At 39.9% G+C, this 23,914-nt stretch overlaps 1 protein-coding gene across 6 annotated transcripts in view; it reads right to left on the bottom strand.

Annotated features, from left to right (window-relative positions):
- The window catches only part of LOC101737699 (uncharacterized), a 123,947-nt gene extending 107,116 nt beyond the window's left edge, over positions 1–16,831 (bottom strand). For 5 of the 6 annotated variants that reach the window (XR_001140080.4, XR_001140078.4, XM_062669733.1 and 2 more), the window contains exon 1: positions 16,382–16,831. The gene's annotated coding sequence lies outside the window, so the exon portion shown is untranslated. Of the gene's footprint in view, positions 1–15,994; positions 16,027–16,381 lie in introns of all 6 variants that reach the window. The other variant, XR_002431472.3, reaches the window with a different exon arrangement.
- Between the last annotated feature and the right edge of the window lie 7,083 nt (positions 16,832–23,914).

Below are 23,914 nucleotides of genomic sequence, written 5' to 3' on the forward strand. Positions count from 1 at the left end.
AAGGTTCTCTGAGTTAAAAGCCACTAATTCAAAGTGTCATTATTGAAGAATATAAATGCCCAAACCGATTTTTAAATAATCTTAATCCTTATATTTTTTATTGCCTAGATGTGTGGACAAGCTCACATCCTACCTGCTGTTAAGTGCTTACTAGAACCCATAGACATCTACGGCGTAAATGCGCCACACACCTTGAGATATAAGTTCTAAGGTCTCAGTATAGTTACAGCGGCTGCCCCACCCTTCTAACCGAAACGCATAACTGCTTCACGGCAGAAATAGGCGGGGCCGTGGTACCTACCCGTGCGGACTCACAACAGGTCCTACCACCAGTTATTACGTAAATTATAAATTAAAATTGTATTTACCATATTCTCGAACTGACACTCGCTCATCAATTAAAATTATTTTAACAGGATATCTGATTACATACCATCGAAACTTATTATGATAAATTTATACGTACGAATAATATGTAAACTTGAGGTTAAGTTACGCGTGTTTTTGAAACAAATTATGTAACAAACAAAATACTGAGTAAAGAAAACATGTCAAAGGCAAAAGCTACATCGGTGACGACCTTCGGAAACTTACCACTTTTATTATAGGTGTTTCGTCGGCACGGCCCCCTAACTTTCACGAGCTACGAGAACTTTTATTGAATACAGATAGGGTACGAAAAAAAATAATAACAAACAGTTCGTTTTATTTACGGATAGCAATAAAGATTGTAGATGTAACTATACTGAGATCTTAGAACTTATATCTCAAGATGGGTGGCGCATTTACGTTGTAGATGCCTATGGGCTCCAGTAACCACTTTACACCAGGTGGGCTGTGAGCTCGTCCAACCATCTAAGCAATAAAAAAAAAAAGATTTGAAGATATATTATTTATGTCAACCATATATGTGAATTAATCGCTCGTTTTTCGATCTATATATTTTTGACATAACATTAAGCTCAAACTAAGCTAGGCACATATTAGTCTGTTGGTCACGTCAATTTCACAACAAAGGACTTTACATAGTGGATAAGCTACTCAATTGCTAAGCTTCATAATGGTACTCTGACTGTCTTTGACCTAAACTAGAACACGTGTGATGTATCAACAAGACTGCAATTACTTAGGACAATGCAAACTGATTGACAACATTATACTAATAAGATGTTATAATATATGATCAAAAACTTTCATAAATCGTATGTTTTTGTAATATCCTATTTATTTCATACCATCGTCTATTTGGTACTCATACTTTATACACGGATTATGAATCTAAGCTCTAATTACTAAACGAAATTGAAACCCCAAGCCAAACAAAACTTTAAGCCTTAAAGTAGGAGAGAGCGAACTAAAATAGTTCGTTCAAACCAATGTATTTATCTAATACCAATATAACGTTTAACTCAATTATTACTTGAAGGTAGTTAGTTCTTTTTTATTCGATTTTAATCATTAAAAAAATGTAACACACTTTTCAGAGAGTACGTAATTTGATAGTGACTATGTAACTAGCCTATATGAAAAGTGGTAGCCAAAAAGTCGTACATTATTAAAATTCTTGGAATAAACGCGAGATTTTGTCGGTATTATTGGAAGATTGTTACTACAATTTTTTACTTTCTCAATATATTTTTTTCTTGGATGGGTGGACGAGCTCCCAGCCCACCTGGTGTTAAGTGGTTACTGGAGCCTATAGACATCTACAACGTAAATGCGCCATCCACCTTGAGATAAAGTACTAAGGTCTCAAGTATAGTTACGTCGGCAGCCCCACCCTTCAAACCGAAACGCATTACTGCTTCACGGCAGAAATGGCAGGGTGGTGGTACCTACCCGCGCGGACTCACAAGAGGTCCTACCACCAGTAATTACGCAAATTATATTATATTTCTATTAAAACCATAAATTACAACTCACTTTCACCATGTAATCAATCATTTACTGTTTGAATTTTGTTTTCAATAATCGTTTTCTACACCTAATGTTTTTGACGCCGAACAATCGAAAGAAACTCATCAGAACAAAACTGTCTTTAGAGCATTTTGAAACTATGCTCTTAATAACTATAAATTAGGCATTTAAAAGCAAACAGCACCAAGGCGTCATGAAAATTAAGCGCCAAAGTTGCCCACGTCCACAGATTATTCCATTACTTATGCGTATGTACAAATACGTTCTGTTTTCGATTATGAATCTAAACAGTTTGCATTTTAATCTTTAAATTATCAAAACATGACCTGACGTATGACTTAACCGTATTAACATAAACTTAACATGAATGTAGGAGTCAAGTTGTGACGATTACTCAGCAGGGAGCCGGGCCACGTTGTGTTTAATCCATGGACGTAATAAACAGAAAGGTATTCAGGGAGTAAAAAAAAATAATCTTTTTCTTATACCTTTAAACGAGCAATTCTTGTATATATATAATCTGAATCTCGGAAACGGCTCCAACGATTTTTATAAAATTTAGTATACAGGGAATTTCGGGGGCGATAAATCGATCTAGCTACGATTTATTTTCAGAAAATGTTGTTTTATTCGTGTTTTCAATAATCAACTCTTCCGACATCTATTAGCGAATAATAATACTATTTTTCTTAATTGAGGGCAACTAACCGCTTTAAAGACACAACAAGATGGAGTTATCAAAAAAAAAACCGAGCAAAGCTCGGTCATCATCTGATCAAGCATAATACAAGCAAAGCATATGCGTTTGCTAATGTCGGTTATTTGATTAAGCAGGATTGATGGAACCTCCGAATGAGTTTTTGTGAAGAAAAATCTGAACTTTTAGAACCACAATGTATTAAATTCCGTTTAATTGTCAAAGGTTCAAAAATAATTCTTAAGCCCGTCTTCGATTTCGCTACAATGAAAATTTTTTGTATTATAAAAATTAAATTGAAATTCAACAGAATAATGTCCTCTAACTTTCTATTTTTTTTGCAACCTATGCTTATAAGCCTTAAGAGGCTATTTCAGCTTCTCCTTGACGTGTAGGTGAGCTCACGGGGCTCAAGCCGGCATTGTTGCTAACACTGGCCCTAGCGAGAGCACTGCTTCGCGGAATCTACCACCGGATCGGAAACGCGACCCACTGAGAAGATCCAGTGAGAAACTCAGTGTGCTAAGCCTTCTAATAAAGGTCATAAGATATGTAAATGTCCTTATGCACTTTGAAATCGAATTCAATTGTACAACGCATATCGCTACCTTTGTATTAAATAGATCGATTTTTTATTTTATTTTTGACCTCTGAAGACAGATAAATAACTTCATTTTCTTATTCATTTCATCTTCAAATTAATTAATATACTAATTAAAATTGTATTTCAAATATTATAATAATACATTTATAGTCCGCACCTGACACAATGCCACATTGTGTGGAATCATAGCGAGGTACGAAAGTGCCTCGTTTTGGCTCTGAACAGAATCGTAGAGTCACGACTTGTGCCTTTATAATTGTAGATGAACAAAAGGCTTTTTTATGTACCTTATTCAACGGTCATATTTCAGGGTTTATGCTTCGGATTACGATAAAGTTAAGTATTACTTTTTGTTACACCTTGTTGTTGAGTTGGGCGAATGATTCGCGTGACCCGAAGATAGTTCAGCATTTCTCTCTCTCTATCACGCTTTTTAAGCAAAATGCTTTTGTGATTGTAAATTTAGATCGATATCAGTAATAAGAATTCTACAAAGGAATAATCATAAAGTGTAATCAAGGTTACATGTTACGATCGTAACTTTGTTTTTTTAATGACCGAGCCAGTTGTGAATTGCGTCGATATTCTATTTCTGCCGCTAAGCATATAATATGTAAATTCTCAAAGTTACAGAGTAGACATTGAATATTTTTGTTGAAGATGACTGCGGTTCCGCATTGGCATATCCGCCCCAGGAAGAATAACATCAAGTGGCCCGTGAGATGATCTTGGAACTTACATAAACATATAATAATACATTAAAGAAAATTTAATTCTTGTACAACCTTGCAATGTTCTATAATTAAAAATATATACGCAACTTTTTTCTTTCATATTAGGTCCCAATAAAATTTCATGCATTTAAAAAAAGTATTAAAAATGATTGTTTTCATTTTGGTGCTTAACCATAAAACCACAGTAAAACGTACACGGCTATTTCGTTTCATGCGTAACTAAAGAGGATATTTAGTTTCTTATACGTAGTTGAAATCTCTTTTGTTGTGTCACTAAGCCTAACGTCTACTAAAGCTAAGTGGCTCAGAACAGTCTCTGGAATGTTCTTATTACTAGTTACTTTATCTACACCTATGGCCATTTTCATTTGCGTCGGCTTTAGTGTTTTTGATACTGATTGGTGATGTAATTATAATTTTTTTTAAAGTCGACTTCGACCGATTACCAGGCTAGTAGCTTTACATTTTTTAGAAATGTCCCTAATGAATAAATTAAATAACTCCGATTTTTCTTTCTTTGCCAGGACTGGCATTATCTAAGCCCTTTCTGGTGCCCACTAAAGATTGGGTTTCAAAATACTGGGTACGGGTATATACTTATCTTGGATACTAATATCAGTAGTCCCATTACAACAGACTTGCCACTGCATTAAGTGCCATTTGTGGTCGTCACGTTTAGAATGGTGGCCATTTGTTTTTGCCGGAACGGGTCGGTTCGTAACGCTTAGTGTGTATCAAAATTAAATCTTTTGAACTAAACAACAATTATTCAGAGATCCATTGTGTACTTTGACGCGATCTCGCTTTCAAACAACGCTTACACTAAATTTTGATACTCATGCGTTGTCATCCGATATAAATATTAGGTGCTGCAGTGAATAATGTTCTTGATTCTGACACCGCAGAGATTTTTGTTATCCAACCTTTAGTATAATTGTATGTTTAATTTCTCTGACCTGACTAAGCATTTCAATTTCGATTTGATTATTTTTTTTGTCGTACAAGTCAGATTTTGGGTTCTGTGGCCTATAGACATCAAAACAGTAAAGACTCTGTGAAAGGCTGAAGTCTTAGGCCCGCTGAGCTGTGAACTATTTGTAGTTGCATAAACAACTCTAGAAACGTTTAGAATTGAAAAGTTAAAATTGTTATATTCCTACGATTTACTTAATACAATCATTTAGATTTAATATCTATTTTACGGTACACCAGAAATATTATTCAATAAACACCCCAATCGGTATAGCAATAAACTCGAAAGCCATAAAAACATGAGAAGTAAACTTTGGCTTTTCGCATCACCCCTTATTACACGTTATCGCTACGTACGTCGGAATGGACCGCAAAATTCGAAAAGATTTCACTAATAGAATTGGATACTTCCCCTCAGATCGATTCGAAGATAATTTTTGTAACCAGAGAAACGAGCTTCCCCCACAGGCGACGCTGTTCATGCCATTATTAAACTGAGATAATTCACAAAAAAAAAAAATGAGCACGAAGATATCTTGAAGATTTTTATCGCATTAATGTAATACGGCATTAAGATTACAATGGGCGGCTTTCGAGAGGTCCAATATAAGGAGATCAAATACTGTGTGCTTTGTTGTGAAAATAACTTTATGCCTCAGAAGACGAGAACGATATAAAACAGGCACCGCTTTCTATAAGCCCAGTGGCATTTCTGAGATAAGGTATATGAAGTTCTGTTATTCCTATAAGCAATAACGCAGTGTTATTGTAGTTATTCATGAACATGACTAATATCGTTTCCCATTCCATTGTATTTAAATTTAAAGCCTTTATTTTAGTCTAGTAACCCGGGAAATGATGGAAAACATTTAAACACGCATGAGTTAGCAAATACGCAAAAGGCGGGGCGAACCGTAGTACAGCGAGATACAATCAAACGACGCCACCCTCCTTATAGCACCAGACAATCGCTACTCCGCAATTATAAACAAGCAATTTACAGTCGGGCCATTCTTTGGTGTTTTAGTTTTGTTTCTATATTATCCGTACATTCACAGACGACATTCTCGGTTGATTGCATTCTTAGAGGAATAACTTTAACTGGATCAACCGCATTGATTATGTATAAGTTACGAAGCAAGCAAGGGATTCGTCGTCGCGTTCTGTCTTTTAAAATTTATTGAATGGAAGCGATTACATTGGAGTTATCTCACACTTTATTTACTCCGGCCGCTTGCACGAGTGAAATCGTAAGCACGAACGGCATGAAAAGATCGAATTTATTACTTCATAAGTCATGAGGGTTAAGTAATAATCGTCGACAATGGGCAATAAAGAGTTTATAGGCAGTAAAGTTCGGCGCGATAGCACGTCGGATGTCGACTGCACGAAATTCAAAATTATAGGTACGTATCTCTCGGTAAACAGTGCGTGAAGTCACACCTTTGTTCGTTAATAGCTTTTCAACTTGATTACATTCGTGTGTGACTACTTTCCTGAAGTCGATTTCCGTGTCGCTACATCGGAGCCGTGTCGTTAAACCATTAACACGTGACTTTACGACTAGATTGGAAACGAATCAATAGCGTTTGTCGCGCCCCTTATAAAATAATTCAAATAAACGTTGCCGATGTTTGTAAATAACAAAAATAATTATTATTAAGCGCCATAAAAGTCTCCGAACTTGGATTTTAATGTTAAACATAAAATTTCCTACGTGAATGTTATCTCGTTTTAAATATAAATTACTAAATCGTTTGCCTTATTCATTTGATACAGCCTGTTTATTAATAAACCGAAACCTGTTGTGGAATGATTTGCTTGCAGTCATCCCGAACGCACCATCGTCAGTCTTCGTTCATAAAAAACATTTAATGACACCATTTTATCGACTATCATTTTACTTTAACGGACATAAATATTGTCAATATTTATTATCGAATTGAAAAAGTTTTGTGGTTTGCCTTAAAGAATCGTTTGTTAGATAAATGTTTGATAGAAAGAACCTTACGTTGACGGCGTCTGTTGAAAGAAATACTCGTAAGCAAAGTACAGGTTCGTATAACAATAGTATCGGGGTGGGAACATCGCCCTTGGGTATAGCATTACAAGGAATATAATCTTACCGCGGCTCGGAAAATGTTTAAAATAAACACGCTTCGGCTACGGCAGTTCCTATCATAACATTATTGTTATGATAGTCCGTTCATCGCTGGACGTGCTAAGCCTTTTTGTTACCACCGATGAAAACTGCTCTAGATTATTATTTTACAAATTTTACCACCTGTTCCCACTCCAACTATAAGATTATGTCTGTACTTTTTTGTTTTTATTTTTTATTGCTTAGATGGACGAGCTCACAGCCCTCCTGGTGTTAAGTGGTTACTGGAACCCATAAACATTTACAACGTATATGCACCACCCACCTTGAGATATAAGTTCTAAAGTTTCAGTATAGTTACAACGGCTGCCCCGCCCTTCAAACCGAAACACATTACTGCTTCACGGCAGAAATAGGCAGGGTGGTGGTGCCTACCCGTGAGGACTCACAAGACGTCCTACTATCAGTAAACTTCTTTGATCGTGCGATTTTTGAACGAGCTCAGTGCGTTTCATTGCGCGAATACATTATTTACGCACAAAAAAATCCAGATATAGCCTTAAAATGAAAACATCATGTTTCGTCTTGAACATCAATTCAGGGGAAATGACGTAGCCGACCTCAATCGCACAGCTCAAATTGGCTGGAATATATTATATGTTATAAACACTCTCGTAGGACCATATTTTTTCGTAACGTTAACTTTATACGATAAGTGGTATTAGATTTCATCTAATGCGAGTCAATAGCCTCATTGTTGATACGTAACATACAGCATATAACATATGCATGGCTTGCTGGAGAGACAAATATGTATTAATTGTATTAATAATTTCAGTATCCTACAATATTGTTGAATTGTGACTTATTTATTACAAATCCCTTAAATGTCAATCCAAATGATCAGTTTGAGTTCATCGAACTTAGCGACGATTCAATCCACAATCATAAATTTCAAAGGTATAATAACATCAAAAATCACTACCAAATTACCTGTTAGAAAGATTCCAGTAAAACTGTAGGTGTGTATAAAAGCAAGTTTTTTTATGTTTTTTTATTGCCCTCGTAGGCAGGCGAGCATACGGCCCACCTGATGGTGAGTGGTTACCGTCGCCCATGGACTTCAGCAATGCCAGGGGCAGAGCCAAGCCGCTGCCTACCGCATAAGATATTACGAAAAACAGAATATAAGCTATTACGTTATACAAAATGTTAACCATTCGTAACTAAAGTTTTTTTTTTATTGCCCATTGTATGCAGACCTACCAGGTCTACCTTATGGTGAGTGGTTAGTGTCGCCCATGGACTTCAGCAAGGTCAGGGGCAGAGCCGACCCGCTGCCTGCAGCCTCTTGTCATGATTTTGATACTATCAGCCACCTTATCAGCATCTAAGATATTTTTAATACAGCCACTACAAGGCTTCGTTCGCCATATTAGAACGAATCCACAAATTGTGTCACAGGTTATAATTTCCTACAGTGATTACCTAACTGGAATCCACTCACGAACGCTACCAACGTGTAAATAATACAATCGATACGAATTGATTGTATATGTAAATTATAATTTTGTCGATGTGTCGCTGTAGGACCCCTAAATGTATGCCCATGAATAATTAAGTGACCGACAAACGCTTTTGTTGGAATCGATAACTTAAACACTGCCCGTGAACAAACGTCATGTCGCTTCGGTTTGAAATACGGATGCGTCGAATAATACTCATACATTTTCATTAGACTTCATAATCTAATCTAAACATCAACCGCAGTGAATGCACCCAGGAAGCGCCCTATATAAGGCAGCAACAACAAAGTTAAGTTGCAGCTAATATACTCAAGCGCTTGTAGAATCTCAGAATAAAGTACATGTTCTCAGCTTGCACTCCGTTTGTGCGAGATCCGAGGTTAGGAAAGAAAACAATGTTTTATTCCAAACGAAACATCGTACGAAAGCTGTTGTGAAATTTCATTCTCATAAACTGACTCTAGACTGTCGTAATAAGATGTAAAATCCTGTACCGGATTGCTCATATTTCATTTCGTAAGGATCATAAAGATTCGCTTACCTGCTTGTTTGTTGTGAGCAGAAAAGGGGCCGTCAGCCGTGGAAGCTTTTTTTATCATTGAATTTTATGTGTGGGAATTTTAATGGGAACCCCAAAACGGCACGTTCTGTTCTCCACAGCTGGGACACATTCGGTCTCGGTTCCTTGCGAAACACGTGTCGCTAGGCATAAACGTCGAATAGCCGTTGCTGACATAAATTTGAAATTAGGGTGCTTGATGAATATTTTACTAGGAGTTATTGAATGCATCGGCCTAAAATCAGACAGACTGATGTGAACACAGAATAACCGTCAATATTATTATTTTTTGCTGTGTTACCGGTGTGTGTAGTGGTTACCGGAGCCCATAGACATCTACAACATAAATGCCGCTACCTACCTTGAGATATGAGTTCCAAGGTCTCAGTTTTTACAGTACAGCGGCTGTCCCACCATTCTAACTGGAACGTATTACTGCTTCACGGCAGAAATAGGCAGGGTAGTGGTATCTTCCCGTGCGAACTCACAAGAGATCCTACCACCAGTAATTACGCAAATTATAATTTTGCGGGTTTGATTTTATTAGACGATGTTTTTCCTTCACCGTGGAAGTCACTCATGAAAATTAAAATTTGTTAAGTACAAGATACGTATTTCATTACAAAAATTGGTACCAACCTGCGGGATTCGAACACCGAACGTCTTATCCTTTAGGCCACAACGACTCATATTTAAACACGGATTGGAATTTATAGGTGTAATCTCTAGTTAGATATTAGGCACGGTTCTCACATGCGACTTAGTTAATAAAATGCAGCGTCATCCATCCTCAACTCTCGTAGGCCACGACCGATCTCTTGGAATTTACTCTAATCATTAAAAATAAACAATAATTCTCCGAAGTGCGAGGAGCTATTGACTCCGTCAGATGGTAATAAAAGCCTACTCTGATTTATGATACGTTGCGGTCCTTAAGCTCCTTATGCAGCTGTCGGCGTGTTGTTACAAGGGGCCCTTTGTTAATGATATAATTTTTTTAGAGCAATGTCATAAACAGCCTATATAGTTATTCGTTCAAATCACCAAATCGTTTTAAGTTGATTAGAAAAGCTTCAGTACCTCGCTTCAGGCGTCTGAAAGTTAAGTAAAGGACGATTTGTTTGGAAAATAAATAAGACAACTTGAATTATTTTCTGTGCTATCTATATATTAATACGTGAAGCAAAAACTTTGTATCCCTTTTTAGGAAAATTGCGCGGACGGAGGACTATGAAATTTCCCACACTTATAGAAAATATAGAGAAGAAGTGCAGAATGCTATTTTTTTTTGATTATCCTTTAAAAATACATTAAATCAATATAAAAAAAAACATTACACACTATTCTATTTAACGCACACACACATATGTATATTCTTTATTTATTGTCAAACTTTTGTTATTGCTCAAATTCTGTGGTCAAATTGAGAATAGATTAATATTGTTTGTCTTTAATATAATTTGTCTATAGTGTATGTAGCCTTGGCGAATTCTGTGATTACAAAAGTATTGATTTTGACAATAGAACCATTATAATGTTCAATCTTATAATTTTAATTAATTATGATCGAATTTCGACTACTGGGCGACCACTAGTTCTTCTAACTGTAACATTTAATTTCCTTTCGTAATCGACTAATAAGAAGTAACTAATGTTTAAAACAGTTGGAATTCTAGACAAGAAATACAATGGCGGCCCTCAGCAGGAAGCCCTGACAATGGCAACCAAATTAAAAGGAACCGTAAGCGCTTGAACTTGAGCCTTGCTAAAATTTATAGCTTTGAGTTTTATTTTTTTGTTTCACTTGCTAATGAGATTCGAATGTTGCTGTCGTATAGAGATGTCGCGTGAAGATAATTAAAATATCCTGGAACAACTTTATTTACTTTTGTTTCACGGATCCAGATTGCTTACCGCAAATTAAATAATTTTGTATTTTCTATATTTGCAATACGTATTTTTGTCGGTCGACGAAGAAGCAATATTCTCTCGTATTGATATTTGCTCGACCAGACGCGAGCAGGTTGTATGTAAGACGGCTTATTGCAGGCTCTCTTGGTGCCATTCAGACGAGTTACCTGATTCGATGTTCTAAATCGTAGCAATAAAGTAGATATTGAAGTGTAGCTTCATCAACGCGGGTGGTCCTTATACAATGTTATCTGAAATTATCCTCGTGGTAAGAATGCAAATTTGCTCGTGTCTTTGATTCCAATGAACATTACAAAATTGAAACGTTCAATTCAACGTTACACCTTAATCGTGTTTTAAAATAAAAGTCTATTGCATTTCTATGTTTTTTTTTATATATTATACTTTTTTTTTCTTGCTTAGATGGGTGGATGAACTCACGGTCCACCTGTTTTTAAATGGTTACTGGAGCCCATAGACATCTACAACGTAATGCCGCCACCCGCCTTGATATACAAGTTCTGATGTCTCAGTTTAAGCTTGCACAACTCATATCTAACTTTTAATTAATTAATCCCATTTAAGTAAGTAATCAGTGTTTAAAATTATTTTCTAATTTTCTTACATTATTATTTATTTTCAACGCGAAACGTTTAGATTTATGAAAGCATTTCCAATTTGAAGGCTAAGACAGCCCTTGCTGGTACAATACAAATGAGACTTCAAGCTCGTCTCTCAGTCAGTGTCATGTCAAAATTAGGTAACCACTAACACAAAAAGAGCGTCGGCGGCATCCATCCATTGTAAGTATACCCGATCCTGTAGACCGTCGACTCAGACCACCGACCTGTCCTTATGCAGCTCGGTCGCCCTCACAACCCAGCCACTGTTACGAGGACCATGGTGGATTGGAATAAGCTGGGCACGTGCCTAGCCGAAGCCGCTCCGCCAATCCTCCCTTACGGCCCGGATTCGAATCTATCCCCCGAGGACACCGTCGAATCCATAAACATCATTACCGATCACATCTCTTCCGCGATCATTAGATCTTCAAAAGAAGTCGATGTGGAGGACAGCTTCCACCGCATCAGACTGTCCTCCGAACTTAGGAATCTCTTAAGAGTTAGGAACGCGGCAATCCGGGCCTACGATCGTCTTCCCACGCATTCAAACCGGATTCGGATGCGTCGTCTACAACGCGAAGTCCACTCCCGCCTAAGTGACGCGCGTAACGATAATTGGCATAGTTATTTAGAACAACTCGCGCCCTCCCACCAAGCATACTGGCGACTAGCTAGGACTCTCAAATCCGAAACTACCGCTACTATGCCTCCCCTCGTACGCCCTTCAGGCCAACCACCGGCATTCGATGACGATGACAAGGCTGAGCTGCTGGCCGATGCACTGCAAGAGCAGTGCACCACCAGCACTCAACACGCGAACCCCGAACACACCGAGTTAGTCGACAGGGAGGTCGAGCGCAGAGCTTCCCTGCCGCCCTCGGACGCGTTACCCCCCATTACCACTGACGAAGTTAGAGACGCGATCCACAACCTCCAACCTAGGAAGGCACCCGGCTCCGACGGCATCCGCAACCGCGCGCTAAAACTCTTGCCAGTCCAACTGATAGCAATGTTGGCTACAATTTTAAATGCCGCTATGACGCACTGCATCTTTCCCGCGGTGTGGAAAGAAGCGGACGTTATCATAAGCCGGGCAAACCGACAAACGAAACTTCTAGTTACCGTCCGATTAGTCTCCTCCCGACGATAGGAAAAATTTACGAACGGCTCCTTAGGAAACGCCTCTGGGATTTTGTTACCGCGAACAAAATTCTCATAGACGAACAGTTCGGATTCCGCTCTAAACACTCGTGCGTACAACAAGTGCACCGCCTCACGGAGCACATCCTGATAGGACTAAATAGGCGTAAACAAATCCCGACCGGCGCCCTCTTCTTCGACATCGCGAAGGCGTTCGACAAAGTCTGGCACAACGGTTTAATTTACAAACTGTACAACATGGGAGTGCCAGACAGACTCGTGCTCATCATACGAGACTTCTTGTCGAACCGTTCGTTTCGATATCGAGTAGAGGGAACTCGTTCTCGTCCCCGTCAACTGACTGCCGGAGTCCCGCAAGGCTCCGCGCTCTCCCCGTTATTATTTAGTTTGTATATCAATGATATACCCCGGTCTCCGGAGACCCATCTAGCGCTCTTCGCCGATGACACGGCTATCTACTACTCGTGTAGGAAGATGTCGCTGCTTCATCGGCGACTCCAGATCGCAGTAGCCACCATGGGACAGTGGTTCCGGAAGTGGCGCATCGACATCAACCCCACGAAAAGCACAGCGGTGCTCTTCAAAAGGGGTCGCCCTCCGAATACCACTTCGAGCATCCCACTCCCTAATAGGCGCGCAAACACCTCCGCCGTTAGCCCCGTCACTCTCTTTGGCCAGCCCATACCGTGGGCCTCGCAGGTCAAATACCTAGGCGTCACCCTCGACAGAGGGATGACATTCCGTCCCCATATTAAAACGGTACGCGACCGTGCCGCCTTCATATTAGGACGTCTCTACCCTATGCTTTGCAAGCGAAGCAAACTGTCCCTCCGTAATAAGGTAACTCTCTACAAAACTTGCATACGCCCCGTTATGACGTATGCAAGCGTAGTGTTCGCTCACGCAGCCCGCACCAACTTGAAGCCCCTTCAGGTTATTCAATCCCGATTCTGCAGGATAGCCGTCGGAGCACCATGGTTCCTGAGGAACGTGGATCTCCACGATGACCTGGAGCTTGACTCTGTCAGTAAGTATCTACAGTCGGCATCGCTGCGCCATTTTGAGAAGGCGGCACGACATGAGAACCCTCTCATCGTAGCCGCTGGAAATTACATACCCGACCCAGTAGACCGAATGGTAAACCGTCGACGTCGCCCAAAGCACGTCATTACGGATCCTCCTGATCCATTAACGGTGCTCTTAGGCACCACAAGCACCGGTCACCGTCCTCGTCGAACCCGTCGCTTGCGACGAAGGGCTCGACGAGCGAACTAACCCATAGACACAGCCCACTGAGTTTCTCGCCGGATCTTCTCAGTGGGTCGCGTTTCCGATCCGGTGGTAGATTCTGCGAAGCACTGCTCTTGCTAGGGTCAGTGTTAGCAACTCTCCGGTTGAGCCCCGCGAGCTCACCTACAAACGTTAGGGTGAAGCTGAAATAGCCTCTCAAGGCTATCAGCATAGGTAGGAAAAAAAAAACTGTAGACCGAATGGTAAACAGTCGACGTCGGCCAAAGCACGTCATTATGGATCCTTCCGATCCATTAACGGTGCTTACAAGCACCGGTCACCGTCCTTGTCGAACCCGTCGCTTGCGACGAAGGGCTCGACGAGCGAATTAACCCATAGACACAGCCCACTGAGTTCTCACCAGATCTTCTCAGTGGGTCGCGTTTCCGATCCGGTGGTAGATTCTGCGAAGCACTGCTCTTGCTAGGGTCATTGTTAGCAACCCGGAGTGTTTGAGCCCCGTGATCTCACCTACACACGTTAGGGTGAAGCTGAAATAGCCTCTCAAGGCTATCAGCACAGGTAGGAAAAAAAAAAAAAAACATTAATAACATTAAAAGATGCCAAATAATAAATGCGATTCAACACACAACTAATTCGGATAATTCGGTTTTTTTTTAATTCATTAACAGCCATAAAAGAAGCCAAGCGATGAAAATAGATAAAGAACAGTGATGCGGAACGGATGATGCAATTCGAATTAGTGCGGCAAACTAGATCCATAGAATAAAAGGCCTCTCTTGACGAACTGACGTAGCTAAGTACGAACAAAGGGACAATAGTGAAAGAGAAAAGTATTGGAGCGTGGCGATCCAGTGCTTACTTCCGGTAACGTGGGAACGCCTTTTATGGCTGTCAATAATTTATCAGAGGATATCCAATAATCTCCAAGGGCATCCCTTTTTGAAGAGGAAATAGAAATATATTCTTCGATATCGCTGAGACTTGTCGAAACGTGATTGTTATTGTTCATAAAAACTTAAACTGTGTAGTTAGTTATTCTGTTGAGGAAAAACGATGTTGTTATCTAAATGCTTTGTGGGATTTCTATTAACGAGAAATATCGATAGAAAACACAAGAGCGAAGCGAATTCCCATTCACCCATCGGTAGATTCCCAAACAATAGTTCATCAAGTGGCAGTGGTCCATCCGACGCGTTATTTCACGCTTCACCGAATGAAGATCTGTTTAACACTTGCATTCCTTTAATTATTTCCAAATGTTATTTCTATACCAACGATATTATAAATTAGGCCATAATAATTTCATACTAGACAAATCCTTTGTGAAAATGAAAATGAAGGATCCATGCAATTTAAAAAAGGTATAGTTTTTTCCAGAATTAGCATTTTTTATTTAAAACTTTTGTATTCAAATCGACAAGAGATGCGTTTAATTATTCAAATTATAAATTCCCTCTTTTCGGTAACATAATTATTATGAACATAATCTATCTCAATATTCTGGTATTCATGATCATTATTATTTTATTTACGTGAATTCAATTGATATGTAAATTGTAAATGAAATTTCATATTTTAAGAACGCCAATTTGTAACTATATTTTCAACTTGGTAAATTCGATTCGTATTTCGATTTTGGGAATGTTTTTACAGGTTTCTTTACTGTATAAACAACACAACCGATGCTATTTTCACATTTTCATGTAAGTAGATTGTTTTTTGGATCGATGGACCGATATGTGTATCAAACAGAACTAACAACTAGGGGTGGTCCTTGCCAAATACAATCCAAGGAACGAAGCTCTTCACGGCTACGGCAAACGTGATTTATCGGCGAAACTTGCGCCATTACTCATCGTGGCATTCGTTACTTCAATAAAAAGAACGTCTTCCCATAATTTATTGGGAAGTGTATGGATTTTTTATTATACTTACATGTCTATTTTCGAGTGCACTTCGTCGAGTTCCTACGTCATAAATAAAATATTTGATTTACTGTATCCTCGGAGAGCTATTAAAACTTTTCAAACGCGGCGTGTAGAGGTTTAAGGTTGACAGTTTCCGTGATGGATCTCACTTTAAAACAACGCTTATGTTTTATATCGTAATAGATCTAGTTAAAAAAATTTAGAAGGCAACTATGCCCAACGAAAGATAGCTTCCAAATCGTGAAAAACAAAAAATGTTTTTCCAAAGAATGACGACTGGGTTTGTGTTTTGAGGAAAAAAAAAGTTTCTAAAGCAGTCTTTTAATTATAACCAGTGTTAACTAATAAGGAGAATAACACATATTGCTGGTGTTTATTAAACAACATAAATTACCTCGGATCTGTTGTGGAATAGTAGAGCTTTCACGGTGCAAAGTTCAAAGGAATTAGTTTGGGTTTTCACTTTACGAAATTACTCACAGAACTTTATATAGAACTTCAAAACTTCACGCAAATTGAACTTACGCTTAAAAACACAGTAAAGTTTCACAGGTAATAATTATTCACTGAGAATTGTTTATTACATTTATTTAGAATTTACGACAAATATAACAACACTTCACAAAAGTTTTTTAAAACACCAATCTTAATTAAAAAAAATATTCAAATCACTGTGTCCAAAGTGTGGAAGTTTTTCAAGAGGGAGAACGGCACTAAACAATTAGTATAGTTCTAAGGACGCCTAATGATAGGACGACCGAACCGGTTATCGCGATCGACAAGCGGCGGAGCTGAGATCACGGAACGTTCGCACCAGGCGACCGCGTGAGGCTCTCTGCCTGCATCGGAGAAGCTCTACGGCGGGCGAGGGGGCTGCCGGCGATAGACGAAAATGGCTTCACAAGTTAATTTTTTTCTCTTTCCTCCTTTAATATTCCGCATATGCCGTGCGCGCCTGACGTTGCACGCGCATGCGTCCCAACCCGAAATGTAGGGGTTGTCATGTAACGCGATGCACCCGCACTTTACATAACTTATTGGGCCGTTTATTGAAGCCACTGTTTAATACCCTTTCCATGTCGGCTTTGTGCGTCGCTTCCTCGACTTTCGTGTGTGGACCGAGAGAATATTAATCCTTGTTTAACATACTTTAATCTAAACGGTCATTAATCTCAATGTAAACATATTAGTGGGAGTTGCACGTGAACTCTAAGTGAATTGTGTAGCTTGATGAATGCTGCTTACGGTTTTGTTGACTCAATTAGCTTTAATTACCTGTTTGTGTCACTAGTTCGTTGACAGTCTTCATTATTTTTCTGCCTACGTATACATTTATATATTGTCATTAACTACATAATATTAATGGTGTTTGAGTCTGGTATAAACTTGTTAATAAATTAATGTATATAGCTGCTACCGCTTTCATTGTGACATAATAATAGAGGCTATTAAAATAAAAATATGTGAATTATATTTTTATTTATTAGTTAAGGTTCTACAGTTTGCTAGGAATAAAATTGGCGGTCGTCGGCAAATATTGCAAGCCAAATCGCTAGAACGACTTGAGTCATGACCACACCAACGTTGCCTTGCTTTGAAAAAAATAATAATACAATTATGTACCACGGTGAACTCAAAATCTGATTAAAGTTTATTTTAATGCCACTTTGATGGTCATTAAATTATTTTTAATTAATATATTATATACGAACTTTCTAACGGAAGAATAAATTAAAAAACATCTCATAAAAAATAAAGTAAAAATGCATTGTGAATCAGAAACAAAATTGAGACGTATGAGACGTACATACATACCTAACGGGTAACAGTGATTGGAGTTATTTGTTATATTCTTAACTCATTGATTTCAAAATAGCCGCGAAGCGCACATTAAAGCAATCCGGCGTAAACATAAATCGAATCTGAAATTCGCTGATGGAGACTAAGCGAAAACGCACTGGCGCGTGTCCCCGAGAGTGAGCTGCGGGCGCGGAAGGCCCATTCTCGGCGGTCCGTGCTCGAGTCGTGGTCGAGGCGATTGGCCAACCCCACGTGGGGGCTACGGACCGTCGAGGCGGTTTACCCGGTCTTTGATGACTGGGTGAATCGTGGCGAGGGACGTCTCACCTTTCGTCTGGTGCAGGTGCTGACCGGGCACGGATGCTTCGGGAAGTACCTGCGCCGGATAGGGGCTGAGCCGACGACGAGGTGTCACCATTGTGGACACGACCTGGACACGGCGGAGCATACGCTCGCTGTCTGCCCCGCTTGGGAGGTGCAGCGCCGTGTCCTGGTCGCAAAGATAGGACCTGACTTGTCGCTGCCTGGCGTCGTGGCGTCGATGCTTGGCAGCGATGAGTCATGGAAGGCTATGCTCGACTTCTGCGAGTGCACCATCTCGCAGAAGGAGGCGGCGGGGCGAGTGAGGGAAAGCTCTCCTCACTACGCAGAAACCCGCCGCCGCCGAGCAGGGGGTCGGGACCGGGGTCGTATCCGTGACCTGGCCCCCTAAGAGCTAGGGGTCCCACCCGTTTTGTGCGGGGAGGGACCCAGACGAGGGGTGGCGTGCTCTGCACGCTCACCCGCAATAGGAAGCCGGGTGATGGTAGACCGCGTTCCCCCGACCGCTCTGGGGGAAGGTGTAACGCGGCGCCATCAAAGCGGGCTCTCGGCCCGCTGAACGAGGGAACCGGTGGTCGTTTCGCTGGCGGCCACCGGTCCGGCGTCCGTGGGACGGTGGGATGGATGTAATGTGCTCTGCGTCAACCCTGTCCCGCCGTTTCAATAGCCCCGACTGGGCTCCGGCCCGGTCCGAGGTAGGGCGCCGGTTGTGAGCGGCAGGAGTTTTTAGTGAGGTTCAACTCCCACATACCCCACCTGCCGCGCGGGTGGGGATCCGGCGATTTTCTCCTGTGGAAAAAAAAAAAAAAAAAAAGCGAAAACGCACCGGTTAAATTAGCATACAGTTCTCGTGTACTGTCAATCGTTTGACGGCCTTTCCCCACAGCGATGCACTTCGGACTTTTGTGTCTGTCGCGTTCCGTACTGTGAATCACTTTGTGTCGGAATGAAAGCTGAAAGGGTGAAATTGGTGCGTAAACATTCCACTTGCCATTTCTTTGAGAATTTTGAATTGCGTATTTTTGGTGTCGTTTTATTTATACTAGAGGTCCCGCAGTAGTCGAAATTCGACTATAACTAATTGGAATTGTAAGTTTGTACACTATTATGATCGTATTTTATACTTCTACAATCACAAATTTCGCCAAGACTACACTATAAAAAATATTAACAATATTTAATCTCAATTTGACAACAGACGTCAAGAACAAAAGTTTGACAATAAATAGTATGCATGCGTGTGTGCGTCAAATACATGGTATGTAGTGTGTGTAATGTTTTCTTTATTGATTTAATGTATCTTTTATGCATTATTTTCAAAAAATATTAGCATTGTGCACTTCTTCTCTATATTCTCTATAAGTGTGGAAGATTTCATACTCCTCCGTCCGCCCAATTTTCGTAAAAAGGGATACAAGGTTTTTGCTTCACGTATTAATATACAGATTTCTTAGGCCTTCAATTTGCAATAGAAGGCCTGGTTTTGTTCTGTCGAATTTTTATTATTATTAATTTCTTTTACTCTGGGCTTGACCGAACCAGCCTAGCATTTGATGTTAAGTGGTTATCGGAGCCCATAGATATCTCGGTGGGGATTCCGCCGTCTACCTTGAGACATGACTTCGAAGTTTCATTTTTATTTTTTTATTGCTTAGATGTGTGGACGAGCTTACCTGGTGTTAAGTGGTTACTGGAGCTCATAGACATCTACAACGTAAATGCGCCACCCACCTTAAGATATAAGTTCTAAGGTCTCATGTATAGTTACCACGGCTGCTTCACCCTTCAAACCGAAACGCATTACTGCTTCACGGCAGAAATAGGCGGGGCGGTGGTACCTACCCGTGCGGACTCACAAGAGGTGCCACCACCAGTAATTACGCAAATTATAATTTTGCGGGTTTGATTTTTATTACACGATGTTATTCCTTCACCGTGGAAGTCAATCGTGAACATTTGTTGAGTACGTATTTCATTAGAAAAATTTTCGAACACCGGTGCATCGCTTCAACACGAATGCACCGGACGTCTTATCCTTTAGGCCACGACGACTCCAGCGCCTAGGGGGCGCGCGGGTTATGTGGGACAGGTCAGCGACTGCGAAACCGCGGGCCCAAGGATGTTTTCAGGGCCCTACCCAATAAACAACTCCCCTCTACTCTTCGCAACAGCGTCCGATTCCCTCTGAGGTCAGAACCCGGATGAGGTAGGGGGTTACCGCGGTCAACACTGTAACCAGACAGTGCAGCTCACCCCAAGGACGCCCGGCCGACGGAGTCCTTGAGGCGAATCGAAGGCTTTGAAACGTCGACCGTCTCGGTACGGCAGCCCGTCAGGCCGCCCAGACAGTGCCGCTGGTGTCCCGAAATACCCTGCTGGACCAGAACCAGCCTGCCAGGCCAGGACGCGATAAACCGCCAACCGGTCGCTCTATTACTCCTCGGCAGCGCGCTAGAGTGCTGGTAGCGCGCCGCGCGGCCTCTACCCCCTCAGGTCGCCCCTTGACCTTCACCGGGGGATTTTGTACTTACCTGTGGTGACTTACGTACGATACGCTCCACCATCCGCAAATATCGAATGGCGGTCAGTGGCAAAATTTTCAGAAAATGCTACGCCCAATCTCCACTAAATCCCTGAGTCGTCTTAACGGGAAGAGATGAGATGCTATTTTAGATGGTGTTTATACAAGTAATTTTGTGTCTTTTGAGTTTTTTTTAAGTATCTACAGTATAATTGAAATGTACTTACGGCTTCATTTTAATTGTGAGAAGGATTCTTTAAAATACTCTTAATTAGGAAAATCATATAAAAGCGTCACTTCGTGTAGATAGTTTAACTGAGCATTTAAAAATTAATATTTTTGCCAATTTTCGTGCATTCGATTCCTTGTCTGTATGTGCTAATTTATTTTTAGCATTTTGTTGCTCTGTCAACATTTGCCTCATTTATTATAAATTCTATGTTATTTAATTTAAAAATCTTTTCGAATATATAAAGTTAATAAACGTCGCATAAATAAGTCAAGATTTTCCGAGGAGCTTTGATTATAATTTTTCATTGAATTCCGCCGAGTCCGGTACATTTCCAAGAATATAGGGTAATATTAAAATTATGGTGACCGACAGCGCAGAACGCTATGAATTTACTTTTCTCAGTAACCGTTAATAAATTTTTAAATTGTTTAATTCAATAATACATTTCAAAGTACTCCTACTGTTTCAATGTTTCAGACGACCATTCAAACTTACAAGTCAATTTATGTTTATTCACGTCGAATTAAAACTTTCCAACTGGGCCAGCGGTGAAAGCTTACTCTGTATTATTTTCTTTCAACTTTTTGTTTATCAATTTCCTCTTTTGTTTACTTAATAAGTACAAATTATATTCTTTCAGCTCGCCGACCTTAATTTATCTCCTCTTGAAAGCACTTGCTAACTCCGCTTGAGCTTGCAAATATAGATTTATAGAACTCGAAGCCGGGATGAGGTTTTAATTATTAAGGATAACGAGTATTGCAAGCTTAAAGGAAAACAAATTTCATCTTTAATTTCCAACGCGCAGATACTTTCAAACTTTTTTTTTAAAATAAAAGGCAGAAAAGTCACGGCGCCTATTTTGCTAGTCACGATGGGTAGATGAGCTTACAGCCCACATGTTGTTAAGCGCATACTCGAACTCATGGCGACCCTGACGTAAATCCTGCTGCACCAAGCAAGAGATTAAGCTGTCAATCGCACTACCAAGATCATTCTACAGTTATATACAAGCCCTACCTATATTCAAGAGCATAGAAGCTCTAAAGATACATAATAGGATAGTCAATATTAATCGATATTAATATCATAACTGATCCTCAATTCTTATGACTAGTGTTAATATAATTCTTAAGTCCACAGGCGTAACAACGTGAGCTCCAACGCCTTAAGGCATGACGTAATACATAATGTGAAACACATCAGCTTGTTTTGTTTGGTTGACGTTAACTTAGATCTAACTCCTTCCGTGATCACTTGAGCAGGCAAAACTTAATCCAAACTCTCTATTAGGTTCATTTAATTATGTTTAAGATGAGTATGACTGTGCTCATCAATCGTATCGTGTTTCAAACCAGGACACAAGTAATCGTTTAAGTATACTCAATGGGTACAGGTTATACAAATAAAAGTAAGTATAAGTATGTGTTCCGTTTTCACGCTAAAATATTTAACCGATCTTGATGAAATTAGATATGTAAATATTTTGAACCCTGAAAAAGAATTTACGCTTGCTAACTTTCATCTTAGTGCTGTGTGGTTAGTGCGATTTTTTTAACATTCAATCAACATCAACATACCGTAAAAGCTCATATTTGTATGGAAAGGGATCGTTTATGTGCGTTTGCCGCTAGGGGTGCTGTTCCAATGGCATACAAACTTGGGTTAACTTTTTTGCTATCGAGCACGTTAAAAAACTCGCACTAAGCACAATATTTGTATGAAAAGGGATCGTTTGCGTGCGTTTGCCGCTAGGGGTGCTGTTCCAATGGCATACAAACTTGGGTTAACTTTTTTGCTATCGAGCACGTTAAAAAACTCGCATTAAGCACAATATTTGTATGGAATGGGATGGTTTGCGTGCGTTTGCCGTTAGAGGCGCTGTTCCAACTGCATACAAAATTCGGTTAACTTTTACGCTATCGAGAACGTTAAGAAACTCGCACTAAGCACACTGAGCGCGGGTATCCGCACACGCCATTCGAACTGGTGGTAGGACCTCTTTTACTGGTGGTAGGACCTCTTGTGAGTCCGCGCGGATAGGTACCACCGCCCTGCTTATTTCTGCCGTGAAGCAGTAATGCGTTTCGGTTTGAAGGGTGGGGTAGCCGTTGTAACTATACTGAGACTTTAGAACTTGTATCTCAAGGTGGGTGGCGCGTCTACGTTGTAGATGTCTATGGGCTCCAGTAACCACTTAACATCAGGTGGGCTGTGAGCTCGTCCACCCATCTAAGCAATAAAAAAAAAAAAAAAAAAAAAAAAAAGTGCAGTCCACGCGGGCGACCCTGTGCAACCGTTCAATTATTGTACGAATACATGAATACAACTTCTATCTGATTTCTCAAAGTTAAGGAGGGTGTGCGAATTTGAAATTATATTCCCGAATATCCATTTTCCAATGTCCTGAACCTTCAAAGAGAATTAATTCATTGGACCCAATGGACACGTCGTACAAGCGTGTAAACTCTAAATTTTATTCAAAGCTGTGTGTGTTACTCAAAAAAGAAGTCTTGTTATTTTTATGATCACGTACATTGAACGCTTAAAAAAATTTTGAACAAACTAACATAAATAACGCGTCATTAAAATTTTAACACTGAAGTGGTCGTTTTGAATTGCGGACAAAGCACTTACAGTTATCAAATCGCACACGCAATCCTACAATTACGACTTGCTTTTGAATTTATAAACTGTAATTATTTGATTTGTGCTATTATTATTACCTTTTTTATTAGTGGTTTGAGTGAATGAACTGAACTAGCCCACGGCCCCTATGACCTTAAGGAATACCTGTGCGAGCTCACAATATGAATTACTGTCAGAATTTACACAATTTTAAAGAAATTTACGATTAGTTGTTGTATTTTGGTGTCTTTTTATATTACAAACATGTGTGAGATATGTATTTCCTTTAAAATAAAAATTCTCCTCATGATTTCACTCTGCCTGAGTCACACTATGAAGTAGTAAGAATGTTCATTCCAGAGCCAGATAACATTTTGTAAAAGTAATAAACACAATATCTCCAGAATTGATTAATAACATTTTTT

Source organism: Bombyx mori, chromosome 8, assembly GCF_030269925.1.
Source record: "Bombyx mori chromosome 8, ASM3026992v2".
NCBI classification, from domain to species: Eukaryota; Metazoa; Arthropoda; class Insecta; order Lepidoptera; family Bombycidae; genus Bombyx; species Bombyx mori.